At 49.6% G+C, this 27,618-nt stretch overlaps 1 pseudogene; it reads right to left on the bottom strand.

Moving 5' to 3' along the window:
* The window catches only part of LOC136112395 (dynein axonemal heavy chain 9-like), a 141,580-nt pseudogene that overhangs the window by 58,208 nt on the left and 55,754 nt on the right, over positions 1 to 27,618 (bottom strand).

The following is a 27,618-nucleotide window of genomic DNA, read 5'->3' as shown; positions in this document are numbered from 1 at the left end:
TCCCCTGTACGTTGCTGCATCCCACCGCACCTCGCTGCATCCCCCATGCCTCACTCCATCCCCCACACCTCGTTGCATCCCTCTGCGCCTCACTGCATCCCCCTACTCCTCGCTGCAGCCCCTTGTGCCTCCAACGCTCCCTCGCAGCTCCCTCACCCTCTATCTGCCTGACTTCCCTGACACCCACAACCCAAGATTTCTGCCTCCGCTCCACTGTCTCTGTTCCTCGGAAGCTTTTGGCAGAGCTCAGGCACGCACACAGCTGAGGAGAGTGGAAATTGCAACGCGTCCCTGCCCTGTATTCCCTGTGGAGAGATGCAAATATTCATGTCCCACACAGAGCTGCTGGCTAAAGTGTAAAACACACCAATCTCCTTCCAAAACAGTCACTGCTTTTCCTTCAAATCACCTCTGCCTAGATAATGGTTGTTTGCTGCTGCCTGACAGAAGACAATGTTAGGTGCTCACAGCAGGGGGGTTCACCCCAGCTGAGGCCAAATCCACAGCCGCCTCTGCTCTCAGCGTCGCGGGGCAGCAAGGCCGAGCATCGCGCTCCCCTCGCAGGCTTTGCACTGGGACCACAGTCACAAGCCACAGCAAGAGCAGAGCAAAGCTCCTCTCAACCCAGCTATGAGTAAGCAATCAAGCGGTATTAAAGAAGCGATGGACAACGTGCACCCCAAATCCCTGCAACCCCAAATCCCAACTAACCCTGCACCCCAAATCCTGACCCCCAGATAATGTCCCCAAAACCCCTACATCTCCGATTCTTCCCCCTAAGCTCTGCACCCTTAAAACGTGCACCCCTAAATTCTGCACCCCCAAATCCTTCCTCCCAAGCCATGAACCCCTCAAACCTGTGATACCAAACCCTGCAACCCTGAACCCTGCGCCCCCAAACCCTGCACATCCCATAATCCTGTACCCCCAGATACTGCTCCCCAAAACCCTGCACCCCCAAACTGTATACCCGAAATGCTGCCATCCCCAAACTTGCACCCCAAACCCTGCACCCTAAAATCAAGTCCTCCCCCAACTTGCACTCAAAACGCTGCCCCCTAAGCTTTGCACCCCCAAATGCTGACCCCAAAACCCCGTGCCCCCAAATCCCACCACCCTAAATCCTTCCCCCTAATCAATGCATTTCCAAACCTTGCACCCCCAAATCCTCAACCCCATGTCCTGAACTCCAAAACCCTGCACCCCCAATTCTGCCTCCCCAAACCCGGTACCCACGGGTTCTGCACCCCAAACTCTGCACCCACAGGTTCTGCACCCCAAACTCCTGCTCCCCCAAGCCCTGCCCCCCAAACTCTGCACCCTCAATTCCCGCACTACCAAACCCTGCACCCCCAGATCCCTCACCCAGACCTGCACCCCAAATCTGGCCTCACCCAGCCCTGTGCCCCAAAACCCAAGATCCTGCTCCCCTACATCTTGAACACCCAAACCTTGCACCATCAGATTTTGCATCCTCAAATCCTGCACCCCAAAAGTATTCATGCCCAAATCCTGCACCCCCAGATCCTGCACCCCAAAACCTTCACCACAAACCCTGCACCCTCCACCACCTTAGCACTGCACGCCCAAACCCTGCACCCCCAAATCCTGCACCCCAAATCCTGCTCCTTCAAACCCTTTGCCCCCAAATTTTACCCCCCTAGACCTGCACCCCCAAGCCTTTGTCCCTAAAACCCTACACCCCCAAATTCTGCACCCTAAACCCTGCACCCCCAGATCCTTCCTGCAAGACTCTGCACCCCAAAATCGAGCACCCCAGATCCCGCACTTCACTGCATCCCTGAACCCCGAACCCTAAATCCTGCACCCAGATCCTGCAGCCCAAAGCGAGCACCCTAAAATCAAGTCCCCCCAAACCTGCACTGAAAATGCTGAACCCCAAATCCTGCCCCCCAGATCCTGCACCCTCAGATCCTCCTGCCAAAAACCCTGCACCCCAAACCCTGAACTCCCAAACTCTGCACCCAGAGCCCTGCACCCTCAAATCCTGCACCCCCAGTTCCTGAACACATGAACCCTGCACCCCCAAACCTCACCCGAAAGTCCTGCGTATCCTGCTCTACCAAACCCTTCAGTGCAGACCCCTGCACCCCAAGATTGTGCTGCCCTAAACACTGAACCCCCAAATCCTGCAGCCCCAGATCCTTGCCTCCCAAAACTCTGCACCCCCAAATCCTGCACCCCAAATCTCTCACCCCCAAATCCTTCCCCCACCACCCTGCAGCCTCAAATCCTTCACCCCATCCCCTGCACCCCAAAACTCCACACCTCCAAATCCTGAACCCTGAAACCCTGCACCCCCAAATCCTGTGCCCCAGTCCTGTGCACCCCACACTCTGCAACCTTAAATTTCCCCCCAAACCCCTGCACCCCAAACTCTGCACTCTTAGACCTGACTTCTAAACCCTGCACCCCCAACAGTGCACCCCCAAATCCTGAAGCCCCAGATCCTTCCCTCCCATACCCTGCAGCCCCAAATCCTGAACCCCACAAATCCTGCACCACTAATCCTCCACGCCCTTAACACTGCACTCCCAAAACCAGCACCACCAAATCCTTCACCCCCAAAACCTCCCTCCTCCAAACCCTGCACTTCAAAATGCTGCGCCCCCAAATCCTTCTCCCCAACACCCTGCACGCCCAGATCCTGACCCCAAAACCCTGCACCCCAAATCCTGTACCCCAAAGCCCTGCACTCTCAAATCATACATGCCCAGAACGTGCACCCTAAACTGTGCACCCCAAAATCCTAAACCCCTTAACCCTGCACCCCCAAAACCTGTACCCCAGATCCTTCCCCCCCATAACTGGCACCCTGAAATCCCTCACCCCAAATCCCTGCACCCTCAAATCCTCCAGCCCACAAGTCCTGCACCCCCAGGTCCTGAACACCTGAACCCTGCAGACCCAAATGCTGCACCCAGAACTCTTGGTGCCCAAATCCCTGCACCCAAAAGTCTGTCTCCCGAACCTTCACACCAAAGCCCTGCACCCCAATATCCAAAAGCATCCTCTTGTGACTGGCCCAGATGCTCCGTGCATCCTTGGCATAGAGCACCATCATCATCCAACCACCATCATCATCATCCAACCACCACCATCATCATCCAACCACCACCATCATCATCCAACCACCACCATCATCATCCAACCACCACCATCATCATCCAACCACCACCATCATCATCCAACCACCACCACCATCATCCAACCACCACCACCATCATCCAACCACCACCATCATCATCCAACCACCACCATCATCATCCAACCACCATCATCATCCAACCATCATCATCATCATCCAACCAACCAATCCTGAACCCAACCAATGACCCCATCACCCAGTCAGTGACTCCACAACCCAACCAATGACCCCATCATTCAACCAATGACCCCATCACCCAATCAGTGACCCCATGACCCAACCAATGACCCCATCATTCAACCAATGACCCCATTATTCAACTAATGACCCCATCACCCAACCAGTGACTCCATGACCCAACCAATGACCCCAGGGACCACAGTGCTACCATCTGCCATGGGCTGATCCAGACCACGCTGGAGCAAGGTGGAGCTCCAGAACACTTGCAATACATTGATGACATCATCGTATGGGGCGACACAGCGAAAGAAGTCTTCAAAAAAGGTGAGAGAATAATTCCTATTCTTTTGGATGCTGGTTTTGCCATAAAACGAAGCAAGGTCAAGGGACCTGCACGGGAGATCCAGTTTTTAGGAATAAAATGGCAAGATGGCCGTCGTCAGATCCCAGTGGATGTGATCAACAAAATTGCAGCAATGTCTCCACCTACTAATAAAAAGGAGACACAGACTTTCTTGGGCGTTGTAGGTTTTTGGAGAATGCACATTCCTGACTACAGCCACATTGTGAGCCTCTCTATCGAGTGACTCGTAAAAAAGAACCAATTTGAGTGGGGCCCTGAACAACGCCAAGCCTTTGAACAAATGAAGCGTGAGATAACTCATGCGGTGGCCCTTGGACCAGTCCGAACTGGAGTAGATGTTAAAAATGTGCTCTACACCGCAGCCGGAGATAATGGACTTACCTGGAGCCTCTGGCACAAAGCACCAGGAGAAACCCGAGGTCGACCCTTAGGTTTTTGGAGTCGAGGATACAAAGGATATGAGGCCAACTGTACTCCAACTGAAAAGGAGAGACTGGCAGCATATGAAGGAGTTCGAGCTGCTTCAGAAGTGATCGGCACTGAAGCACAGCTCCTCCTGCACCTCGACTGCCGGTGCTGAGCTGGGTGTGCAAAGGGACGGTTCCCTCTCCACATCATGGCACCGAAGTTACATGGAGTAAATGGATTGCACTGATCACGCAATGAGCTCGGATTGGAAGTCCCAACCGCCCAGGGATATTAGAAGTGATTACAGACTGGCCAGAAAGCAAAGACTTTGGGATGTCTGCAGATGAGGAGGAAGTAAAACGTGCTGAAGAAGCACCACCATATCATCCGCTTTCAGAGACTGATAAGCAGTGTGCACTGTTCACAGATGGATCCTGTCGTCTGTAGGAAAACATCGAAGGTGAAAGCTGCTGTGTGGAGTCCCACACGACAAGTTACAGAAGCCACTGAAGGACAAGGTGAATCCAGTCAGTTTGCAGCAGTGAAAGCCATCCAGCTGGCTTTGGACATTGCTGAACGAGAGAAGTGGCCAATACTTTGTCTCTATACTGACTCATGGATGGGAGCAAATGCCTTGTGGGGGTGGCTACGGCAATGGAAGAAAAGTAACTGGCAGCGCAGAGGTGAAACCATTGGGAACCACGCTGTGGCAAGACATTGCTGCTCGGCTGGAGAGCCTGCCTGGGGAAGTTGGTCATGTAGATGCTCATGTGCCTAAAAGTCAAGCCACCGAGGAACATCGAAACAACCAACAAGCGGATCAAGCTGCTAAGATTAAAGTAGCTGAGGTGGACTTGGACTGGCAACATAAAGGTGAACTTTTCCTAGCTCGGTGGGCCCATGGTGCTTCAGGGCATCAAGGTAGAGATGCAACATACAAATGGGCTCGTGATCGAGGGGTGCATTTAACTATGGACACTGTTTCACAGGTTATTCATGAATGTGAAACTTGCGCCGAAATCAAACAAGCAAAACGGTTAAAACCTGTATGGTATGGGGGGCGATGGTTAAAGTATAAGTATGGAGAAGCTTGGCAGATTGATTATATTACACTTCCACAAACACGTCAAGGTAAGCGTTATGTACTTACAATGGTGGAAGCAACCACTGGATGGTTGGAAACATCTGCCATACCTCATGCTACAGCCCGAAATACCATCTTGGGCCTTGAGAAGCAAGTCCTTTGGTGGCCGGGTACGCCAGAAAGAATTGAATCAGACAATGGTACTCATTTCAAAACCAGTATTATAGACAATTGGGCCAAAGAACATGGTATTGAGTGGGTGTATCATATTCCATATCATGCACCAGCCTCTGGGAAAATTGAAAGGTACAATGGTTTGTTAAAAACTACACTAAAGGCACTGGGTGGTGGAGCCTTTAAAAACTGGGATTCACATTTAGCAAAAGCCACTTGGTTGGTCAACACCAGGGGATCAACCAATCGAGCCGGGCCTGCCCAATCAGAAATTCTATGGACTGTAGAAGGAGATAAAGTCCCTGTAGTACACATGGAAAATATGTTAGGAAAGGCAGTCTGGGTTCCTCCTGCCTCAGGCACAGGCAAACCTATTCGTGGGATTGTTTTTGCCCAGGGACCTGGCAGCACCTGGTGGGTGATGCTTAAGGATGGAGAAGTTCGGTGTGCACCTCAAGGGGATTTGATTTTAGGTGAAAATATGCAATGCTGAACTGTATGATGTGAATTGCCGCACTAACAATGTTTAATAAGTGTCTTTCAGATCAAGACAATGGTGATGAAACCAGCGCTGGCTTCTTCGAGTGGCGCCCGACACCTTCTTGGAAGTTGGTGTCCTTAACCCACCAACAGGGGTCATGAGATGCACTTGGACCATTTTCCCTGCCCTGGGAGACTGTGGTGACAAAATGAACTTAATGAACTTTTCAAAGGATGGTCCACTGATTAATTACTCCTGTGTATATATGTACATATGTATATATATATATATAGTAGTAGTGATTAATTAGATTGTATTGATAGATTGTATTGATAAGGTTTAAGTATTCAGTGAATGTCATATGATACGGGGTGGAATGTCCTGGTTTTGTTAAAAACAAGTTTCTCTTTTAGTGAATTTGCCTGTCAGCTAAAGCCTTCATGTCAGCTGCATTTTCCTGGAGAACCCAACACATGTTTTGGTTAAACCCAGCAAGGGAATGCAAACTTATTGATAAGCACGGATGGACATCTCGCGAGGGGGGCAATGAGAAAACTGATGACTGAGAGACTGACCAACGGTGTATAACATTCCGTTCACGTGAATACTTCATATAAAAGTGGGAGATCACGAGGATCTCGCCCCTTTTCCCTTTTTTTCCTCATGGCCGACATTAGGAGAGGACCTTGCTGGTCGTCCCCGCGAACTGAGGCCAGTGAGAGACTGAATCCAGCTCCGGTTGGCTACAGAGTCTAATCCAGGACTTTGGGTGCTGGCTCTGCAGTTGCTGAGACTTACAAGATTGGTTTTGTATATTTTGTATTATTTTCTCTATTCTTATTACTAGCATTAGTAAAACATCTTTAACTTTTCCAACTCTCTTCTCTCTGTCCTTCTTTCCCTCTTGATCACCTGTCCTGAGTGGGAAGGGGGGAGAGGGAGGGGCAAAAGGGGGAAGTGGGGGGGAGAGGAGGTTGACAACACATCTGCCAGGGTTTGATTGTCACCCCGCAATCCTAACCCTCGACAGGCTGGGACAGAGAAAAGGATGAGAAGGAAATAAGGCAAGGCAAGGCAAGGCTGGGCCAAAGGACATTTCCTTGGTTACATATTTTGTACCACATTCATCTGGAGACGAGGAGGAAAGCCATCTGACCTGATGGATTAGGCCCAATCAAAAACCCCGGCTACTTGAGACACTTAGACTAAGCCTAAAATGCAAAGATCTCTCCATAAGGATGGGTTTTATACTCTACTTCCACAATCTGCTGGCAGTACAAAAGAATAAGCGGCAGATCTCCTTAGGCTGAGTCACGGTGCTTTGCTCCTAAGACCATGCATACCATGGGAATATTTCAGCATTTCTGCTCTGGTTTTCAGTGTATTACACCAAAACACCCACCTGATGACATCATTTCAAGAGCAACAGCAGCAATTTGCAGAATTCAGCTTCTTTGGGGAACTGAGAAATTGCTGAGCTGACACCAAGTCCTGCTGTGTCCCTGTCACCCGCAGAGTGAGAAAAGGAGAGCTGGGTGTGGCAGCCGAGCACCCCATGCAGCCAGACGAGGGCTTAGTGAGAGAGGCTGGGACAGAGAACAGGATGAGAAAGAAATAAGGCAAGGCTGGGCCAAAGGACGTTTCCTTGCTTTATATTTTCTACCACATTCATCTGGAGACGAGGAGGAAAGCCATCAGACCTGATGGATTAGGCCCAATCAAAAACCCCGGCTACTTGAGACACTTAGACTAAGCCTAAAATGCAAAGATCTCTCCATAAGGATGGGTTTTATACTCTACTTCCACAATCTGCTGGCAGTACAAAAGAATAAGCGGCAGATCTACTTAGGCTGAGTCACGGTGGTTTTGTGCAGAAGGATATGGAACAAAGGGAGAAAGCAAAGGGAGCAGGACAAAGGGAGGGAAGAGGAAAAACCAGTGCTGAGCTGCAGGACTGAAATGGAGGAGGTTTTGCATTTTCTTATGATACAGTTGTATAGGTGGCTTCAAGCCTAGACAACACGATTTCACGTTTTTCTTCTGGAGTTATGCATTTGCTGTTCTTTCTTTCTTCTTGTTCTTTTAGCAGGATCATTTTATCTGAGCATGGCAGTGGCCCTAAAGGCACTTGCTTTGATAGAGCTGTCCAATAAGGTGTTGAACAAGTCCTCGCAGACACGCAATGATGTAGCACGCTATAGAAATCAGTGCTTCTGTTACTTCGATTAAAGAAGTAATTTCTCTCAATATTCCAAACCAAGATTCTAACAATCCCATGAGTGGACTATCTACACCTGAATTCTCAGCCAATTCTTCTGCTGAAGCTGTGGTTAGACATATATCACCTTTTTCTGCCAACATCGTATCTGGGACCATGTTATTTTCCCATGCCATTCTACTAGTAGCATCTAATTGCTTGGTGATTCATTTAACTGCTTGTCTAGTATAACTTATAAATAAATGTTATTTATCCCGTCTACAGTCTTGTTTGTAGTTACCTACCAAAACAAAAAGGACTCAGAACCCGCAGCTAACTTGACTTCTTGCTTTGTGTTCCTTGGGGACTCCTCTGGGGACCCCAATCTAATTGAAATAAACCCTGTCATCAGAGGAAAGCCCTCAACTCCTTTTTCTGTTGCCCTGATGGATCACAGTGTTCAAATGCCAGGGTAAAAGGAATTTCCAATTGTACGACGTCACAGGTACCTTCCCAGTGGGGGATAAAATGGAATGAAGTGTCATCTTCCCACAGTACCACCAAAGATCCACTCAAGAAGCATTTGAGGACATATGAGGACCAACTTCCCGTGTCTCTGCACACCTACTCATGTTCCTAGGAACTTGGTATCATTCCTGCCGCGTCGTGAGAGACAGGCAGTATGATTTTCAATTATTCCTGAAAATGCCAGGGGGATTTTGATATTTTTCCCTGCAAAGCTGGAAACAGGAGGGAGAGAGTATGACACGACTTATTTCTCCATGCCGTAGAGTCTTGGCATAAGGCTAAGACGCACTCCATCCCCTGTCAATCTTCGCTCCACCCCAGAGGGAAGGGTACCACTTGGGCCACAGGCCTTCCTGCTGCACAGGCATAGCAATTGCTCGTTTAGGCTTTGCACCATATATTTGATCCATTCTACCCAGGCATTTGTACCTCCATATATGTTGAACCTTCCCAGGGCATCTTTTCTACTAATGTCTATTTGTGATCCATAAACCCCACTTACTGAATCATCTGCTCTCTGTCTTGCAATTAGCAAAGGGTTGCACTGCAGAGACTCACATCCTGGGAGAGACTGTCCTTTAGATAGGGTCATTTTTCTTTTCAACTCTATAACCGTTCATTGCTCACTGTCCATCCCCTAAACTCTGTGCTCCAAATAACACTGTACCAGGAGGGGCAATGAGAGACAGTAACAAAAACTGTGCACTTCTTTAAATCATCCTTAGACTCAGGCCCCTTGGACACGTTTCTTTTCATAACTCCATTCTCTTTAGCTCTGTACATCCCCACAGTTAAGGATGTGGCAATCATCTACTCAAATTGTTAGGGAACCTTCAGTTTCAGTGACGTTTGTTAAGTAACCCATTTGTAAATTCTACATACACGGGATTAACAATCCCCAAAGGTTTCATTTCATTTTCATCTCTGTATCTTTAGTCGAAGGGGGTCATCAGTTGTCAATACTTGCCACTCGTCATTGTCCTTTGGAGGTTCCATTGGCTCTTTAATCCGTGTCTAATGAGTCCACCCTTTCTCAGCTGGTCGTACCACTGTCTCGGTGAGCAGCAGAACTTGAAATGCTCCTTCCCAACCTGGCTGAAGCTTCCGTTTCTTTCCAGGATTTGACCAGGACCCAGTTTTCAGGCTGAAACTTGTGAGCTGAAAACTCTAAAGGCAGAGTTTGTGCCAGAAGGCCTTGTGCCTGAGAGAAGATAGGCAAGACAACCCGAGTATACAGTTTTTGAGAAATAAATCCTTAGTTTCAAACTGTGGAGGTCCACCTGTTATTAAACTTTTGCTACCACTGCTGCTGCGGCAGTGCTCAGGAGGAAAGCTTCTCCCCAGCTGGCAAGGTGATCAACCAACACTAGTATGTATTTAATTCGACCAGCTACAGGCAAATCACCTTGAATATTTTGAGAGAGTTGTAAACTTGGACCCTGCCCTCCTGCAGGCTGCTTTTTAAGTGCCTTTTTATTTAGTCTTTTACAAACCACCCATCTTTCACAAATTTGCTTGGCTATAGTATAAATTCCCGTATTACGTCACACATTGCTTGTGTTCCCCAATAACTCTCCTGATGTAGAATCGCTGATACCTCCCTCATGATTTGCTTATTTAACATTTCTCTACCATCTGGGAGTACCCATTTCCCACTCTGTTCCCTGGCTCCTAATTCTTGGAGGACTTCTTCTTATTTTTCATCAAAAACTGGAATTTCCTGTGAGGCCAGGACCTCAAGCGTGAGATAACTTACAGTTATCACTTCAGGTTTTAAGGCTGCTTCTCAGGCCATTTCATCTGATAACCAATCTCCCCTGACACAAAAGGAGTTTCCCCTCTGATGTCCCAATGGACATCATGTACTACAGCCACTTCTATTGGTGACATCAGATTATGTAACACTTGTCCAACTGGTTCTTCACAAACCAATTCTTTCCCTTTGCTATTCATTAGACCCCATTCTTCCCAGATTTTCCCAAAGGTGTGCACTACTCCAAATGCATATCTAGAACCGTTACAGATGGTACCTTCTTTTCCATCTAACATTTGCAGTGCCTGATTGACAGCGTATAGCTGGCATGTTTGAGCTGACCAGTTATTAGGTAACCTGCCCGTTTCTTATTTCACCACTCACACCTTCAACGATGGCACACCCATTGTGTCTTTTCCCCTGAATTATCCCTGAAGTCCCATCTATGAGGAGGTGCAGCCCATTGTCATCTCTCCTCAGGAAAGCAGCAGGGTTTAATTTCCTGCTTTCTTTCACCAGAAGAGCGGTGACTGCTGCAGTTTGCACACACTCAAGACACTGGCTCTAAGAGCTTAGATAAGTGTGCCACTGGCTGTCGCTTCCCCCCAGCCCACTTGCTGGTGGAGCAGTGTGGGAGGCAGAACAGGCCACCCTGTGCAAGCATTGCTCAACAGTACCAAAAACATCTCTGTATTATCAACACTGGTTTTAACACGAATCAAAAAACATAGTCCCATACTAGGTACCACAAAGAACATTAACTCCACCCTGGCCAAAACCAACACAAACTTCCAGGTAATAGAATAGCTCTCAAATTTTCTCCTTATCACCCCCCCAGGCAGTAACTGTGCTTCCACACCCAGAGCCTGTAAAACGTTTGTCTCTAATAAATAAGCTGGGGAATCTTCCACTAATATATTCCTTCCCCACACACTTTTAATTCTTATTATCACAGATAGGGCTGGAGCGCCGCTCCCCGCGGCCGCCGTCCTGTCCGCGCCAGAGACCGCCCCGCCGCCATCTCTAGTGAGGGCACAGCGGCCGCGCTCTCCCCGCCCCGCCACAGACACCTCATCAGCCACCGCCCGAACGCGCGCCGGTACCCGAGGAGGGGACTCGAAGGACGTTAACTCCCCCTCCTCGGCGGGGTGCGCCGCCCGCTTCCCAAGAGCGGCTCCCAGAGCGACCAGCTCCCCTCCTCCCCGGCGGCACGGGGCACGGCCTCAGTGCGGCGGCTTCACTGCCCGCGCCCAAGATGGCGGCGCGACGGGAGCGGGAAAGCGTGAGGCGCTGCAGGCGTCAGGCCCGGCCCGGGAGCCCCCAGCCGCTCCTGCTCCCACGCACCCCCCCCGTTTGCTTTACATTTGTGTATCGTATATAAATGCAGGGACAAGGAGCAGCGGCACGGAGCAGGCTGCTGGGTACGAGGTGTTCCCTCAGCACACACACCCACACCCCCCCGTCCCGGGCCGGGCCGCTCCGCGCGAAAGGGAAAGTGAGGGAAAAACAAAAACTAAAGGCACAGAGGCGTCCCGGCTGAAGCCGAGCTGTGCTCGTCTACCCTTTGAATGACAATTCCAAAGGCACATCCCCACTCACGAAAGCTGGCGGCTCCGCAGGGTCCCCAGCAGACACAACCACCGGCCGGCGGGGCGGGGGGGACTCTGCCCGGGGAGCTCCCGCAGGGTCCGCAGTCTGAGGACAACGCTCCGCCCGCAGCCCCGCACCGAAACCGCCGGAAGGTCCCACAGCCTCCTTGTCAAGCCCAAGGGAATTCGAGCTCGGCCCGTATACGGTCAGTGCTCCAGAAGCTTCTCCGCTCCCAGGCGTTTCACTAAACGAGGGCCCCGTCTGTCAGCCGAGGGCTGTGGGCGTGACCAGAGCGCCCATCAACCGGAAGTGCCGGGCGCTTTCCTGCGGCTGCAAAGTGCTGCGACATGGGGCTGTGGGCCCCCCGGGGCGGGGCGCGGAGCTGCTGCGTCCCCCCAGTTCTGGGTCCCCCGACCCAGAGCAAAGCGCTCCCCTCCTCCGGCTGCCGACAGTCAGCCCGGCTTCTTGCACAGCCCCCTGGTTACCCCCTCACCCCGTCCCCCCAGTTAGTCCCAGGGGGTGTTTCCCTGTACGTTGCTGCATCTGCCCGCACCTCGCTGCATCCCCTGTACGTTGCTGCATCCGCCCGCACCTCGCTGCATCCCCTGTACGTTGCTGCATCCGCCCGCACCTCGCTGCATCCCCTGTACGTTGCTGCATCCCCCCGCACCTCGCTGCATCCCCTGTACGTTGCTGCATCCCCCCGCACCTCGCTGCATCCCCTGTACGTTGCTGCATCCCCCCGCACCTCGCTGCATCCCCTGTACGTTGCTGCATCCCACCGCACCTCGCTGCATCCCCCATGCCTCACTCCATCCCCCACACCTCGTTGCATCCCTCTGCGCCTCACTGCATCCCCCTACTCCTCGCTGCAGCCCCTTGTGCCTCCAACGCTCCCTCGCAGCTCCCTCACCCTCTATCTGCCTGACTTCCCTGACACCCACAGCCCAAGATTTCTGCCTCCGCTCCACTGTCTCTGTTCCTCGGAAGCTTTTGGCAGAGCTCAGGCACGCACACAGCTGAGGAGAGTGGAAATTGCAACGCGTCCCTGCCCTGTATTCCCTGTGGAGAGATGCAAATATTCATGTCCCACACAGAGCTGCTGGCTAAAGTGTAAAACACACCAATCTCCTTCCAAAACAGTCACTGCTTTTCCTTCAAATCACCTCTGCCTAGATAATGGTTGTTTGCTGCTGCCTGACAGAAGACAATGTTAGGTGCTCACAGCAGGGGGGTTCACCCCAGCTGAGGCCAAATCCACAGCCGCCTCTGCTCTCAGCGTCGCGGGGCAGCAAGGCCGAGCATCGCGTTCCACTCGCAGGCTTTGCACTGGGACCACAGTCACAAGCCACAGCAAGAGCAGAGCAAAGCTCCTCTCAACCCAGCTATGAGTAAGCAATCAAGCGGTATTAAAGAAGCGATGGACAACGTCCTCGGACACACGGTGTGAACTGTGGGGTTGTCCTGTGCAGGGACAGGAGCTGGACTCGATGATCCTTGCGGGTCCCTTCCAGCTCAGGACGTTTTGTGATTCTAAGTGAATTTGTTTGCTGGGGACAGGGGAAGCCCTGAGGGTGCTCAACTCTCAGTTCACCCAGAGCCTCCCAACCAGCTCTAGCCCAGCAGTATGCAATGGGAAGAGGGACCCACGCTTTGAGATTCTCTCAAACCCACTCCCCAGCACTGGAGCTGAACAAAAAGGTCTCCGACAACCAAGCCCAAGCAGGCTCCTACCAGTGGCCGTAGTCCAGGTGCTGCCGGATCAGCGTATGGGGCTGCGCTGTCCCGTAAGCGTCCACCTCGGGCATGTTGAGATCATCAATGAAGTACACGAGCTTCTTGGTACCTGGAGGGCCATAATTCCTACCAGCCTTTTTCTCCAGAGGTTTCTCAAGCATACCTGTAGGGAGGCAGAGGTGCAAAGCTCATCTACTGGGAGAGCAACTGCTGCAAAATAAAAATGATTTCTCAGCCCAGCTCAATGCTGTGCTGTGTGTAGCTACAGCGGCCCCTCAAGGAGCTGAGATGTCCCCCAGCTGCAGCTGTATGAGGAGCAGCTGAGGGGCCTGGGGGTTCAGCTGGAGAACAGGAGCTGAGGGGAGACCTTCTGATCTCTGAACTGCCTGAAAGGAGCTTGGAGCCAGGGGGGGTCAGGCTCTGCTCCCCAGGAACAAGCGCCAGGAGCAGAGGAAATGGTCTCAAGTTGCACCAGGGGAGGCTGAGGCTGGATCTGGGGAACAATTTCTTCCCCAAAGGGCTGTGGGGCATTGGAACAGGCTGCCCAGGGCAGTGCTGGAGTCACCAGCCCTGGAGGGTTGGACATGGAGATGAGGTTCTCAGGGACTAGAGTGCTAGAGCTGGGTTACGGTTGGACTCGATGATCCTGAAGGTCTCTTCCAACCAAACTGATTCTATGATTCTACAGTGCAGCTGGGAGCCCTGCAGGGACCCTTGGTCAGCACTTTGGTTTGACTTAAATCAGAAAGCTCTCAACTCTTCCTTCCAAACAAAAATACAACAAACTTCGTCTGCTACAAAACATGTCTACCTCAGAGCAAACAAGAGCTTTTCATGCAAGATAAAGCCTTTTGAATCTCTTCTGCATAATTTTTTAAACGCAATCTTGCTTGCAGAGGTGGCTGTGCCAGAGCAGTGAGCGTCCCCTGCTGCCTGCCCCGGCGATGCGGCAACTGCAGCGTGGCCAGGGCAGCAGGCACTGGGCGCTGCGATGGAGAAAGGGAGATGGATGCTGTGGGCACAGAAGCCCACGAGCAAAGCTGCTGGTTTTGTGAATATATGCATCTTTTACCCTGTTAGGCAAAAATAGGCGATCTCAGGGCCAAATTCCTGGACATCTTCAGAACAACCAACATGACACTTTTATTTAAATGCATCAAATAATCATAAGTTCCCTGATCTTCTCACCAGCGTTACCCAACCCTCCAGATAATGTGACAAGACTTAATTCCAACACGAGCTGTCAAATTACCACCTAGTTTCAAGTAGGGTCACGCACACGCAAAGGAAAGCACGGAGAGAACAGTTTCGCATTTCAAAGCCTTGGAAGACTTTAATTTGTTTTAGCAGAAGGCTGGGGTCATATGTTGCTCTAGCTCATAAAACGTGGGGAATATTTATAATCCTGGGCTGATATCTAATAAAAATCACCCCACGTCGCTGCACATCATGTTCTATAGGTTATTGATTCCTCTGATTGCAGCCCAGGCAACCTTTACTGTCTCAGTAAGTGGAAAAGCAAACGGAAGCAACGCTCCTCTGCCCAGACCCCGGGTGGGTTTTCTGCCCTGTGCTTACTCGAAGAATTTGTTTCATTAGCAGTTTTGGGTTGGCAACAGACCTATAAGGTGCTATAAAGCAGCACACGGTAAGTAGCAATTCTTTGTAATTAGGGAAGACTGGCAAATGTAAACGGGACTGGGAGTTTTTTTAAGCCATTTATTATCACGTGCAAAAGTTGTTAAGGAAGATTTATATTCCGTTGGTTTGTTTCAGATCACAGACCTTTCAAAACGCTGGGTTTTTCCTGCTTGGGTGCACTGCAGACAGCTCGCCTTGCTCACCACTCAAAGTGCAGCTGATTTCTTGTCACAGACGGTTGCTGCACAAAGGAATGGATTGTGCTACGAAAAATGATGAATCTTTCCTCAGCGGAGCCTCTCTCCCCGTTCAATAAAACCACAATATTTGAAATTTCTGGTAGCAAGTTAAATTAAGTGTTTCAAATAAGCATGTAATTTAAATTTAATTAGTCCCTAATTAACATATAAAATCAGCCCTTTTTGAGGTTAAACAAGTATGCAAGAGATTCATCACACTGAAATGCAATTACTGGGGATCAAGTGACATGTTCGTGGAAGTGGTATTTTAATTCAAAGCCGTATCTCACAATAATAATAAGGGGCGGTGTGTCTGTGTGAGATCCTGACACATACTCAAACCAGCACCTCAAAGAAACAGTCTGGACACCTCGTACCTTCTGGTTGGTGAGCAAGGGAGAGGGAAAAAAAGAACCCAAACAAAAAAAACCACAAGATTTATTGCAATTTCTCTGAATGACAGAAGTCAGGGCCACATCTGATGGAGGGGCAGAGGCCCAAGAGGGCACGAAGCAGAGCGAGGCCCAGGGCAAATGCCACAGAATGTGGTATTTAGTCACAATAAACTACAGAAAATCCCCAAACTGGCCCCAGGTTCAGGCAGAGAGAGTGTTGGGCTCCTTTTAACCCCTGTGCACATGGCGCTTCTGGAAGCCACAGGATGCAGGGATGGCTTGAACAACAACTCTGCTTCCCCTAAGGGCTGCATCTTATACATCTCTGCAGCAACAGGCACCTTGTCTAAGGAACTACTGGAACTCAGGTTAGGATCTTTTTTAAGTAAGAAAAAATCCAAAATTACTTTGTGCCCATGTTTTACAAATTTAAAGATGTGCCTGCTGGGGAAAAGAATAAAGCAGCCAAGTGACAAACTACACAAAAAGGGACAAATTAACTCTAAAAAATGAGCAGCAGGGATCCAGGCCAAGCAGTATAAATCATGCTTCTCAATGCAAATCTCACCACCACATCTTCATCCACACACAAGACAACTTGCTCCTCTGTGCAGGGGAAGAAAATCACTGACTCAGCCCACAGCTCATGACCAGGGACACGGTGCCAGGTCTGCCTGTACAAATAACACCTGCACACACTCGCCCATCCAGCTGGAGACAAACGGCTGCACATTCACAGAATCACAGGATCCCAGGCTGGTTGGGCTGAAGGGACCTCTGCAGATCCCCCAGTCCAAGCCCTGCTCACGCAGGGTCACAGAGCAGATCACACAGGTGGGTCCAGGCGGGTTTCAATGTCTCAGAGAAGGAGACTCCACACCCGCTCTGGGCAGCCTGGGCCAGGCTCTGGCACCTCCCAGCAAACAAGTTTCTGCTCATGTTCAGATGGAGCCTCCTGTGTTTCAGTCTGTGCCCGCTGCCCCTCACCCTGGCGTTGGGCACCACTGAACAGACTCTGGTCCATCCTCTGACAGCCACCCTGACATATTGATCCCATTGATCAGATCCCTCTCAGCTTCTCTTCTCCAGCTCAACAGCCCCAGAGCTCTCAGTCTCTCCCCATAAGAAAGAATCTCTAGGTCCCTCAGCATCTTTGTCCCCCACCCAGGCAGCTGGACAGAGAGACAGACAGACAGACAGACAGACAGACAGACAGACAGACAGACAGACAGACTGCCAGACAGCTCAGCCCATTTAGCAGCTCAAGGGCATTTTGCAGAGACCCCAACACAGGGAAAAAAGCAAAGGGGCACCTGGGAGGGAGGAGGGAGACTGCAGCCATCACACACTAGCAAGACCCAAAACCCTTCAGACCTGCCCCAGAAAGCTGCCGTGACTCCACGACACAGCCCCAGGTGACACAGCGTGGGCTGAGCCTGTGCTGTCACCTCTGCGAGTGGATCAGTCCCACAGGGCAACTTTAAACTCTGACACCTTCCTTAAAACATCTGCAGTGTCGGGAGCCCAGCAGAGCACAGACAGGGGCTGTGATGCTCGTGGCCGTGAGCGTGTTCGCCCCAGGGCCACCTGGCCAGGAAAAACCCACATGGTGAAGGTTAAAACCTTGGTCTCACTGGTGCTGGTCCTGTAGAGGGAGTAAAGGGATTTCAGGACACTTGGGTCAGACCAAACTCCATAAAGGAAGTTATTTTGGTTTACAGTGACCCACAGCTGTTGTTCAACTCAAAACAAGCAAGGTTGTTTCATTCCTGATTAATAAATACATGTAGAAAATTATCCTCTCTCTTTAGATCAACTGAAAGTGAAAATACCATTCCAAAATGAGTCACTTTTCAACAATTCCCTCTTTCTCTTCATCTGTGAAAAGACTACACAGCAGAACTGACCTTATCCTGGTCTCAAACTTCATCTTTCACTGATGTGCCAAAATCCTCATCAAAGATATTCTCATGGGCTTCCCCAGGTCAGAGCCTCCCAGGGTCAGCAGCCGTGTCCCCTGGGGCGGTGGGATGTGGCACCCGCTCCGTGGGAGCACACGGGGCTGCATCAGGATGCGGGGGACAGCCCAGGAACCAGCAGCACCTGCACATCCCCATTAGCACTGTCCTCACTGACAACTGGGATGCAATTCCCATCATTGCACTCTGAGGACAGCTTAGATCCCAGCCAAGCAACCCATTCTATTCAGCACGGGCTTAAATTCAAGCGTATTAAAGACACACCTCAAGTCAAGTACGAGCTGTGTGCTGTAGAGAACAGCAGCAGATTTAAGTGTGTGCTTTGCACAGCCCTGAACCAGAGTCGTGGTGTTCAGAATTCAATCCCTCATGTTGGGAAATGCCATTTTCCATAAAACCAGGAGTCTGTGGACCAGTGAGTTTCACAGTGGGATTTAAGAGTCAGTGGGTGCCAGTGCAGTGCCCACAGTGCACACCCAGCTCCAAACCCCGACGGACACCCCAGGAATTTGGTGACCTGCCAGGCAGAAGTCCCACATCTCAGCCATTGTCTTACCTTGCAGCACGGCAGAGGTGGCGTAGTAGTTAAACGGGACCTTCTTCACCACATAGGCGTCCGTATCCAGTGAGCAGAGCTTGTCCCCCACCAGCACAGACTTCCCCGTGCCGGCGTTGCCCACCAGCATCACGGGGCGCCGGCGCTCCAGGAGCCTGTCCATGAAGTACCGCACACGGACCGTCTCGGTGGTGGGCACCAGGCAAGCCTGAGAGGGGCAAAACGAGCAGGTAAGTGTACCCATCTGTGGCACCACCCCACTGCCATGTTCTGAGGAGACATCAAACTGGGAGAGCCAGGAATGAGTGCGGTGACCTGAGTTTCTAGATGGCGCTAGGAAGGGAACAATACACTGCTACCAACCACTCAAGTCAAACTATCTGTACAGACGAAACAATGACAGCGGGATGCTGAGAGCAACATCTGGATCTCCCCGCAAACACACATTTTGCTAAAATGGTAACAATTTTTACAAGTCATCTGCTCACTGTGGCACCTCTAAAAGGAAAGAAAGGCATAGCTGGCAAACGCAATTCACTACCTGCAGCAACTCTCATTTTTCGTCCAAATCATATAAACAACCCTATTTTCAGCCACGCAGAATGACGAGATGGTGTCTCAGGGACTTTGTCACTACGTTGTCCCACATCCTGCTTCTCTCTGCAGGCCAAACGCACCTCCATCCCGCACCCTGGGCACACCAGCCCTGGCTCATAGGTGTCTCTGAGCCTGCGCCTCATGTACATCACTCAGCTCTGGAAGATGGATGGAGGATGAGTCTTCACAGTCAAAGTACAGTAAAGAAAGATGGGTAATTGAGTTGTACTTCATAAAGAATGTGTCAAGGGTTTTGATTGTGGGGTGACAATACAACCATGGCAGATGTGTTGTTAGCCCCCTCTCCCCCACCTTCAGCCCCTCTCTCTCCCCCACTCCCACTCAGGACAGGTGATTGGGAGGGAAAGAAGGATAGATAGAAGAGAATTGGAAAAATTAAAGATGTTTTACTAATGCTACTAATAAGAATAGAGAAAATAATACAAAATATACAAAACCAATCTTGAAAGCCCCAGCAACTGCAGAGCTGGCACCTGAAGTCCTGGACTGGACTCTGCAGCCAACCGGAGCTGGATTCAGTCTGTCACTAGGCCTCCGTTCGCAGGGACGACCAGCAAGGTCCTCTCCTAATCTCGGCCATAAGCAAAATGGACGAGATCCTCGTGATCTCCCACTTTTATATGAAGTATTCACGTGAATGGGATGTTATACTCTGTTTGTCAGTTTCTTGGTCACCTGTTTCTCATTGCCCCTCTCGCGAGATGCGAATCTGTCCTTATCAATAACCTCACATTCCATTGCTATGTTTACCAAAACATGGATCTGGTTCTCCAGGAAAACGCAGCTGATATGAAGGTTTTACCTGACAGGCAAATTCACTAAAAGAGAAACTTGTTTTTAACAAAACCAGGACGGAATGCCATTCTTATTACGAAGTGCTTGACCTCGAATGAGACTTCAATTGAAATGCCTGCATACAGTCACTAAAATGCATGTGCTCTTCCCAGACAAAACACGTGCAAGGTTCACATACCTGTAAGGGCATTTCTGGATCAAATTCAAACTGAGGAATAAGTTTAGACCAAGGTTCAAACTTCTTCGTTTCTGGATCAATGTAGAAGTCAAAGACTGTGCCCTGAGAGGGAAACTTGATAGTCTTGAATTCTGCCACCCACCACTTGCTGAACTCCACTCTGCAGTCCACAAGCTATAAGACAAAAAGTGGAGAAAATACACTAATCTGGATCAATTAATTAGTAATGGAGAATGTTATCTATCCCAGTCCACCAGAGCGGGATTAGTCCTTAAAATATATTCCACAGCATAAAGTTCTTATCATTTTTCCTGCTATTAAGCCTAATTTTTCATTTTCTTCATTTCTGCTCATCAGTCCTATTTATTCATCTAAATAATTCATCCTCTGTGTTGATCACTCTTGGTATGTCTGAGACTAGATAGATGGATCAATTTGAAAAAGAGAAATACGTGCCTATGACTAAACAGACCACTTGATTGATTCTTGGTGCCTACTTCTTCCAACAGACAAGGACACAACATCCGTCTACATCTGTGCTCATGGTCAGTCACAGCATGCATACCAAAGCCTTTCCTCATCAATCACACCACTCTATTCAGAGTGAGTTGTTGTCTTCTGGCTTCTTTTCAAGCCACAACGTTTCAGACAAGCAGGACTGCAGACACCAGCGTACCAAAGCAGCAGCGAGGGTCTGCCCCTTTGACCCCGCCGTGATTCTGCGCTGCCACATTCCCCTCAAAGCACCCGTTTCCTTGCTTTTCCCCATTGTATCTTTCTACACATGGAGATTTTGGAGCATCTGAATTTTTTCAACTGGGGTGACAGTTTTGCTTTAGATGCTGGGTCAGGACTCACAAAATGTGCTTAGTCCCCTCCTCTGCCCTAGGTCTCCTGTATGACATTGGGCCAGCCATTCTGCCCAAACACCTTCCCATGTGGACAATGGGAACTGGAGAGAGGTGGAGGGGAGGAGGAGAGGAAAATTGCTGTGAGAAAGATGTTTGTGAAATACCGGACGCATCATTTAGCCCGTTTTAACAGCACAGTTTGTTCCTGGGGTGTCTGCGGGTCTCTCCTCCCCATAGCCATACAATGTGGGGTCACCAACACATTGTCCATAGGCTGCTCGGCCTCCATAAGGAAACCTGGGTTTGTTGCTGAACTGAACCAAGTGTCCTCCATAAAGCCTCCTGAGCCACAGTCCCTCAAAAGACCAGTGGATTTGAAAAACACATTAATAGTATCCACGATTTTGCAGACTCATGCTATTCAGAGAGGCAGAATCCCTGTAATTCTCCGTTCTCCTGTTGTTATAACTCCTCAGCAGCGGCAGCAGAGTAGCCCGCAGTGGAGCGGGACGTGCGTGCTGCTAAAAGCTTTCCCACAAGGGTGCCCTTACCCCGCACAGCCAAACCGCCTGCAAGCGCGCTGTGCCGCGCTGCCCGCCCTCCCTGACCCCGCGGTTAAATGGAGCCACTCCAGCCCCAGCTCTATTGCCAGAACGGTGTGGAATTCAAACCACTTCCTTAATAAAAACCCCATATGGATTACCGCTAATTTCAGAGCCAGGAAATGGCAAATCTATCATCTGTTTTTATACAGGGGCCCCGCTACCCACCAACAAGCACCGAGTAGTGGGAAGCCTCCCAGACTGTTTCTCCTGACATTTCGGCCGCGAAAGGTCAGCGCGAAGGGCACCTTCGGTGGAAAGCAATAAACAGATTTTATATTGGATCATTTTTCATCAGGCTCCCCATTGCTCGGACTGCTGTATCCTCGCACTCTCAGCTCTGACATTTACAGAGCATCGCGGGCAGTAACGCACAGCCAGGCTCCCGGCGGAGCCTCCCGGAGGGTCGCTGTGCCTGCAGCTGCTCCTGCAGCCCACCCAGAGCCACTACCGCAGGCAGGAGCCCGGCCTGATGCACCCGAGACTGACTGTGCGGCACGGGGAACACAGCGGCCAGCTGCCACAGCACCGCACACCAGCATACTTGCGCTTGTACTGCTGAAGCAAAGACAAGTAGTGCTTCCCAGGCTTTATTGTGTTTTGTTTTGTTTCTTTAAGTCATCCTAGACTGGCAACACTAAGGCTGAGTATTTCCCAGCTGGCACATGGGAAATGGAGGCTCCACAAGGACCAAGGAAGCTGGTCTCGCACAGGTCATTCAATGGTCACAAGGTGTGATGGCACCAAGTGAGCACCCAGCTGAGCTTGAGCTGTGTTGTTCAGCACTTCCTGAAGCATCTGATCCTTGGCATGGAGCAAATCTGAAGAGACCAGCAGACACTCTAGGTCTGGCGTTAAGGTACATGAAAACACACAAAGAGACCCCTGGGAGCACTTGAGCAGCCATCAAGAACGGCAGTGCCTCCACCCGAGCTGGGGAGGGGTGTCTGGTGTTACATTCGTGGAGAGACCTCCCGCATAGTCCAGACAACACAGAGTTTGACACAAGCCCAGCGGAGATCAGACGTGGATCTCCAAGCCCTTGACAGCAGTGCAGTGTGGGCAGACCCAGACATCAGGACTACACACTTTAGATCTGAGGATAAGGCGTCCTCTGACTAGGGGATGCAGCCACCCAAGAGTAGGTGTGCCCCTGTGGCCACGAAAGTCAATGGCACCTGGGGTGCCTTAGGAAAAGTATGACCAGCAGGTCAAGGGAGGTTGTTCCTCCGGCTCTGCTCTGCCCTGGTGACAAAACACCGGCTGGTTTGTGTTATGTAGCACGTCTACCTGTGCAGTCAGAAGGCTGAAAGACTGCTCCACTGATACATCCATCTGATAAATCAGTCTTAATTTGATCACATTATGCACATCCACAGGCTTCTATAAGTTAACCTTATGTTTCTCCCCAGTGAAATGCATCTGCATAAGCAAACATCCCTCCACCTTTACCACTGACCCCTCAGCTGTTCTCCGGTGGTGTTACACCCTGGATAACGAGGCCTTTCGTAAAAGGAATTGTTGTGTTTCTAGTTTATTATCACCTATATGAGAGCCCCAGGAAAACAGCATTACTGGCATAGCACTATGTTTCAGAAAGTATGAAGAAATCAAAACAACACAAAACCACACAAACAAACTGTGTGAAAGATGCTGAAGAGGCATCTTCCGTCTTACCTGATCTCGAAACATTGATCCACCAAAGGCCCAGACGGCAGCAAAGACAAAGTAAAGTTCATAAAGCTCCTTGGGACAGTCAGGAGGTGTGTTCTCCTCTGCCAGGAGACATTCAAGGAGGTAGCACAACATCTGAACCATACTCTGTTCAGGAATGGGAATAATCTTCTTAAATCTAAGGGATGGAAATTAGAAAGCAATACGTCCATCACAACCCAGGAAGACTAGAAATGCTCTTTCAGAATACTGGCATTCTGCTTGTCAGCGGTACGCGTCCTATTCCCAGGTACAATAAAGAGAACACCCATTCTCACACTCAGACCCGCTGGCACCGGCACATATACAAGTAATAACAATAATCAGAAGTTTCAAGCATTTTAAAACTTTGATCTTCTTGAAAGAAGCAGAATGGAAGACTTGCTAAAGGCAATGATTTCCTGCGAGCACGATGAGTTCAAAAGCGGTCAAATAGAGGAGTAATAAAATAAACCCTTTCATCTTGCCATTTTACATTCATTTAAGCTACACTTACAGAATTCCAAACTAATATTGTAGCTGCACTGAAGTCCTCCATAAAGTAATTATAGCTATTTGAAAGGTTGGTTCTACGATTTCTGAATTAAGCAAGCTACCAAAACACTCAGCTCAGGGTTGCCTGCAGCTAATCCCGTGGATTTCACGCTCTGAGACAACGTTCAGCAAACAGAATGGGAAACGTCCGATTGACTTTGCTACCAACAGTCAAAACCAACTTGGTCCCACAGAGAGAAGTTCCCTAGCACAATGTTTAAGTCCTGATTCCAGACCCTTCTGACACATCCCCCTTTTGGCTGACATCTCCCATGCTCACTGATTTTTCTTTTGTTTTTAAAGGAAAGTGCAACTATAGGAAGCAAGTAGAGGATGGGAGATGCTCCCTTAAGTTTTCTGGGACTCTACTTTGGCCAGTCCTCACCACAGTATGAGAAAGAGAATGGTTTCACATGATGATAAGCAAGAACCACATGACTTCCCTGTGGACACTGCTTTAAAGCCAAATCAAGCCAAGAAGCACTAGGACCCTTCCAAATACCCAAGTTCTTAATGAAAAATAACTTGTGGAGTGGGCTCAGGTCTAGCCTGACACATCAGGAGGCTGAAAAGCTTTCTCTTTGGGATCTGCCGGAATTATTTTCCAAGAGATAGAGAGTTGATACAGGAAATACAATAAAAATCAAATCAAAATCAGATGAAAACCAGATCTGACCAACACGATACAGGCAGGAGCGTCACTTTGCCCACCTCGCCCTGCTGGTTCTCTGAGCTTAAGCCAATGATGCTCAGGGCTTCCAGGGGCAAGGAGGATCATGTGCAGCACAACCCAGCGCAGCACAGCTGGGCTGGACAGTGGCAGGTGTCCCCATGCCCTCACCACGGGTGACACAATCACTCATCAGATGGTACCTTGTTCTGAGGGTGTCCAGGCAAATGGGCAGGTACTTATCAAACAAAACGGTCAGGTTGGCTCTTTCGGACTGGATCTCTCGCCTGTCGATCCAGCTGCTCACTGGAGGATTCCAGCCCAGATCCGACGGGTTGATGTACAGGATCCCTTTAGGCCCAGGGTAAGAGAGAACATATAGTAAAGACATAGCAGAAACTGTTCCTTTCTTCCAGCAGAGTTTACCAGGTACTTTCACACAACTAAAACCCTATCAAATATGACGGGACGTCCCATTACCTGCCCCCTTTTCCTGCCCCACTGCAGAGTAGAAACATGAACAGTGAAGAAACTTCACCCTTGAAACCACGGCGCTTTTCATGACCTTGCCCTAAATTCAGAACATTGTCTTGTCTGAGCAGTTTCATTGCTCTGGGCCCCATTTCCCCATGTGTAAAACTAGGGGACACCTCCATTCCCTTCTCCCATACTTCATGCACTTCTTCAGAAGATCAAGAACTCTTTGAGACAGATACTGTCCTTCTCCTCATAAAGTCCATCCAAAGGGCTTTGCACAACAGGAGCACTCAGCAACGCTGAAGCCATGATCACCCACCAACAGTCAGAGTGCTCTGGGTAAATCTCCAGGATGATGACAGCTCCACATGTGCATTTGGGGTCAGGATCCTCAGTTTGTCTGTCAGAAACCTGCCCTGTCCACCCACGGCCGCTGTGATCTCAGGTTGGGTACTTGCAACAGGAGTCAAGTTGGCCAACAGAAGACTGGTTAATGGCACTAGATCCTCCTGGGTTCACGGCAAATCCCAGTGCGGAGCTCAGGCCAGGACTCACCCGCTCGGGACACGGTTGCTGGGGTGGCTGTGCGCAGGTGGCTGATCTCAAACACCAACCGCATCGTTGGGTTCAGAGGGATTCTCTCATTGCTCGCCAGGGTCAGCACCTGCATTGGGCAGACAGACAGACAGACAGAATGACATCTTCCCCAGGAACAGGAATGAAAAGCATTCAGCACTTTGCACTAAAAAGCTTGGTTGCTGCCAGCACAGTTCCTTGAGGGAATGCAGCTGATTTCCAGCAGGTAGTAGAACTGTCTTCCATGACTCAAAGGAACAGCACTCCCTTCGAGCGGCGGAAAAAGGTGTGGAATTATGACCCCACCCTATTTTTGAAGGGCCTGGAGTTACAATCAGGACATCTGTGATTATCCATGAGCCCAGTTCCAGGAAGAGAAATTACAAAGAAACCATGATTTGAGCTATTTCCCCTCATGCACCATTTTCTATATGTGATATTGTTTGGTGTATCTGAAGAAACACAACCGCATTATTCTAGGAGGTGTTATTTCAGCATCTGCATTTTTAGGCTGAACCATGCCACGCAGTCAAAGAATATCTCCTTCTTTAACTTATATTCATTACCTTATTATCATCCATCACAGTATTAAGAGACTCAATCCACATTGGATCAATATCTCCATCCAGTACCATCCACTTGGGACCGTCATGCGTGATGTTGGCCAGCTCTCGCATGATTGATGAAAACAGGCCTGGGAGGGTGACAGGAAGATGGTGATGAACACTGAACTTGACACCTGCTCTAACGGTTTTCTCCAGCAACACAGTAAAAATTACTCTAATTAATGCTTTCCTCTCAAACATGCAAAACTCTATGTGCCTATACGTAAATATTACTATATCACAATACGGTTCTAGTTTGCTTTAAAGTGAAAAAAGGGTTATCAGTTATCACTACTGAAAATGATTGCAGACCTACGCACGAGCTTCATTCCCACCGAGAATCATAAGGGATAAGAAAAATGTAGAGTAGCTACTCAAAGGCAAAAGGCGGCATGAGTTATACAATGCAGAGAAAACCACCTGAATATGCCTAGGAAATCCTTATAAATATTTTTTTGTGGCTCAAAGTATATCAGGGCAATCAAGATGCATTAAACGCTGGGTCATGGCTTTAGTGAGACTGAGGGGAGAACAAGCACAGAATGACATTGAATGACAGAACAAAATGTTGGTAAAATCAAGGAGAGAGAGGATACAGAGTCTCAAGGGGAGTAAATAATGAATGTTAAGAAGACCACGAAGGCTGGGAATAGAGCAGCAGCACTGCAGAGCAAATGAAAACTCCACAAAACTATTGCTCTCCTCTACATGTGAAAATACCTCGGGAGATGCTGGTCTTCATGAGAAAACATCAGGCAAACATTAAAAAAAAGCCTCTCTTCCAGTGAATTGTGACAAGAACTCTTTTTTTTTCTCTTTTTTTCTCCAGGACAAGCTATTTCTTTGTGATCCAGATCAGGAACAGCTAGTGGCACCATCTGACTGAAGACAAAGCTTGTGCTCAGCAAATGCAGAACGGCTCACCTGGAACAGGTGTGCGATCCCGAGACTGGGTCAACAAAAATAACGCTTCAGCGCCTCTGCCTCCAGCCAGTTCCTTACGTGTTGGACACACGCCTTGGGAACCACTCCGACATTATTAGCATCAGAAACAGTTGCTGTCTCAGGGCATCAGGGCTTCCCTCGGATACACCGCGGCAGCGGGGAGAGGAAAGCGCCTCTGTCCTGACCTTGTGCATCCACAGCACACGGCTCTCTTGGGGTTTAAAAGAAGAGTTTTGTTCTGCAAAGAACACTTTTGGGATTCCCATATGGGACCTTTTACCACCTAACATGTAGGACCTTTTCAACTTCTGATAATGTGACAGGATAAAACTGGGGAGCGGAAAAGCAGGGGCTGATCTGTAAGGGAACAGGTCACCTCTTGCTAGGCTGTGGTGAAGATTGCCTTGCTGGTCTTTGACAACATGAAACAACATTTTCAGGAATGGTTACTGCAGAAAATATCTGCCTTGAAAGCTCAGGGAGGAGTGCCACTATTTCATTTAAACCATCGCAGGCCAGAAACCACCGGACAGTCACCTGTAAAATGTCCCTCCTGCTGTTCGGTGTCACCGCTGCCCT

Source organism: Patagioenas fasciata, chromosome 25 (assembly GCF_037038585.1).
Source record: "Patagioenas fasciata isolate bPatFas1 chromosome 25, bPatFas1.hap1, whole genome shotgun sequence".
In the NCBI taxonomy this organism is placed as follows: domain Eukaryota; kingdom Metazoa; phylum Chordata; class Aves; order Columbiformes; family Columbidae; genus Patagioenas; species Patagioenas fasciata.
Note: the sequence above shows the minus strand (reverse complement) of the source record. Positions and strands in the feature narration are given on the sequence as shown.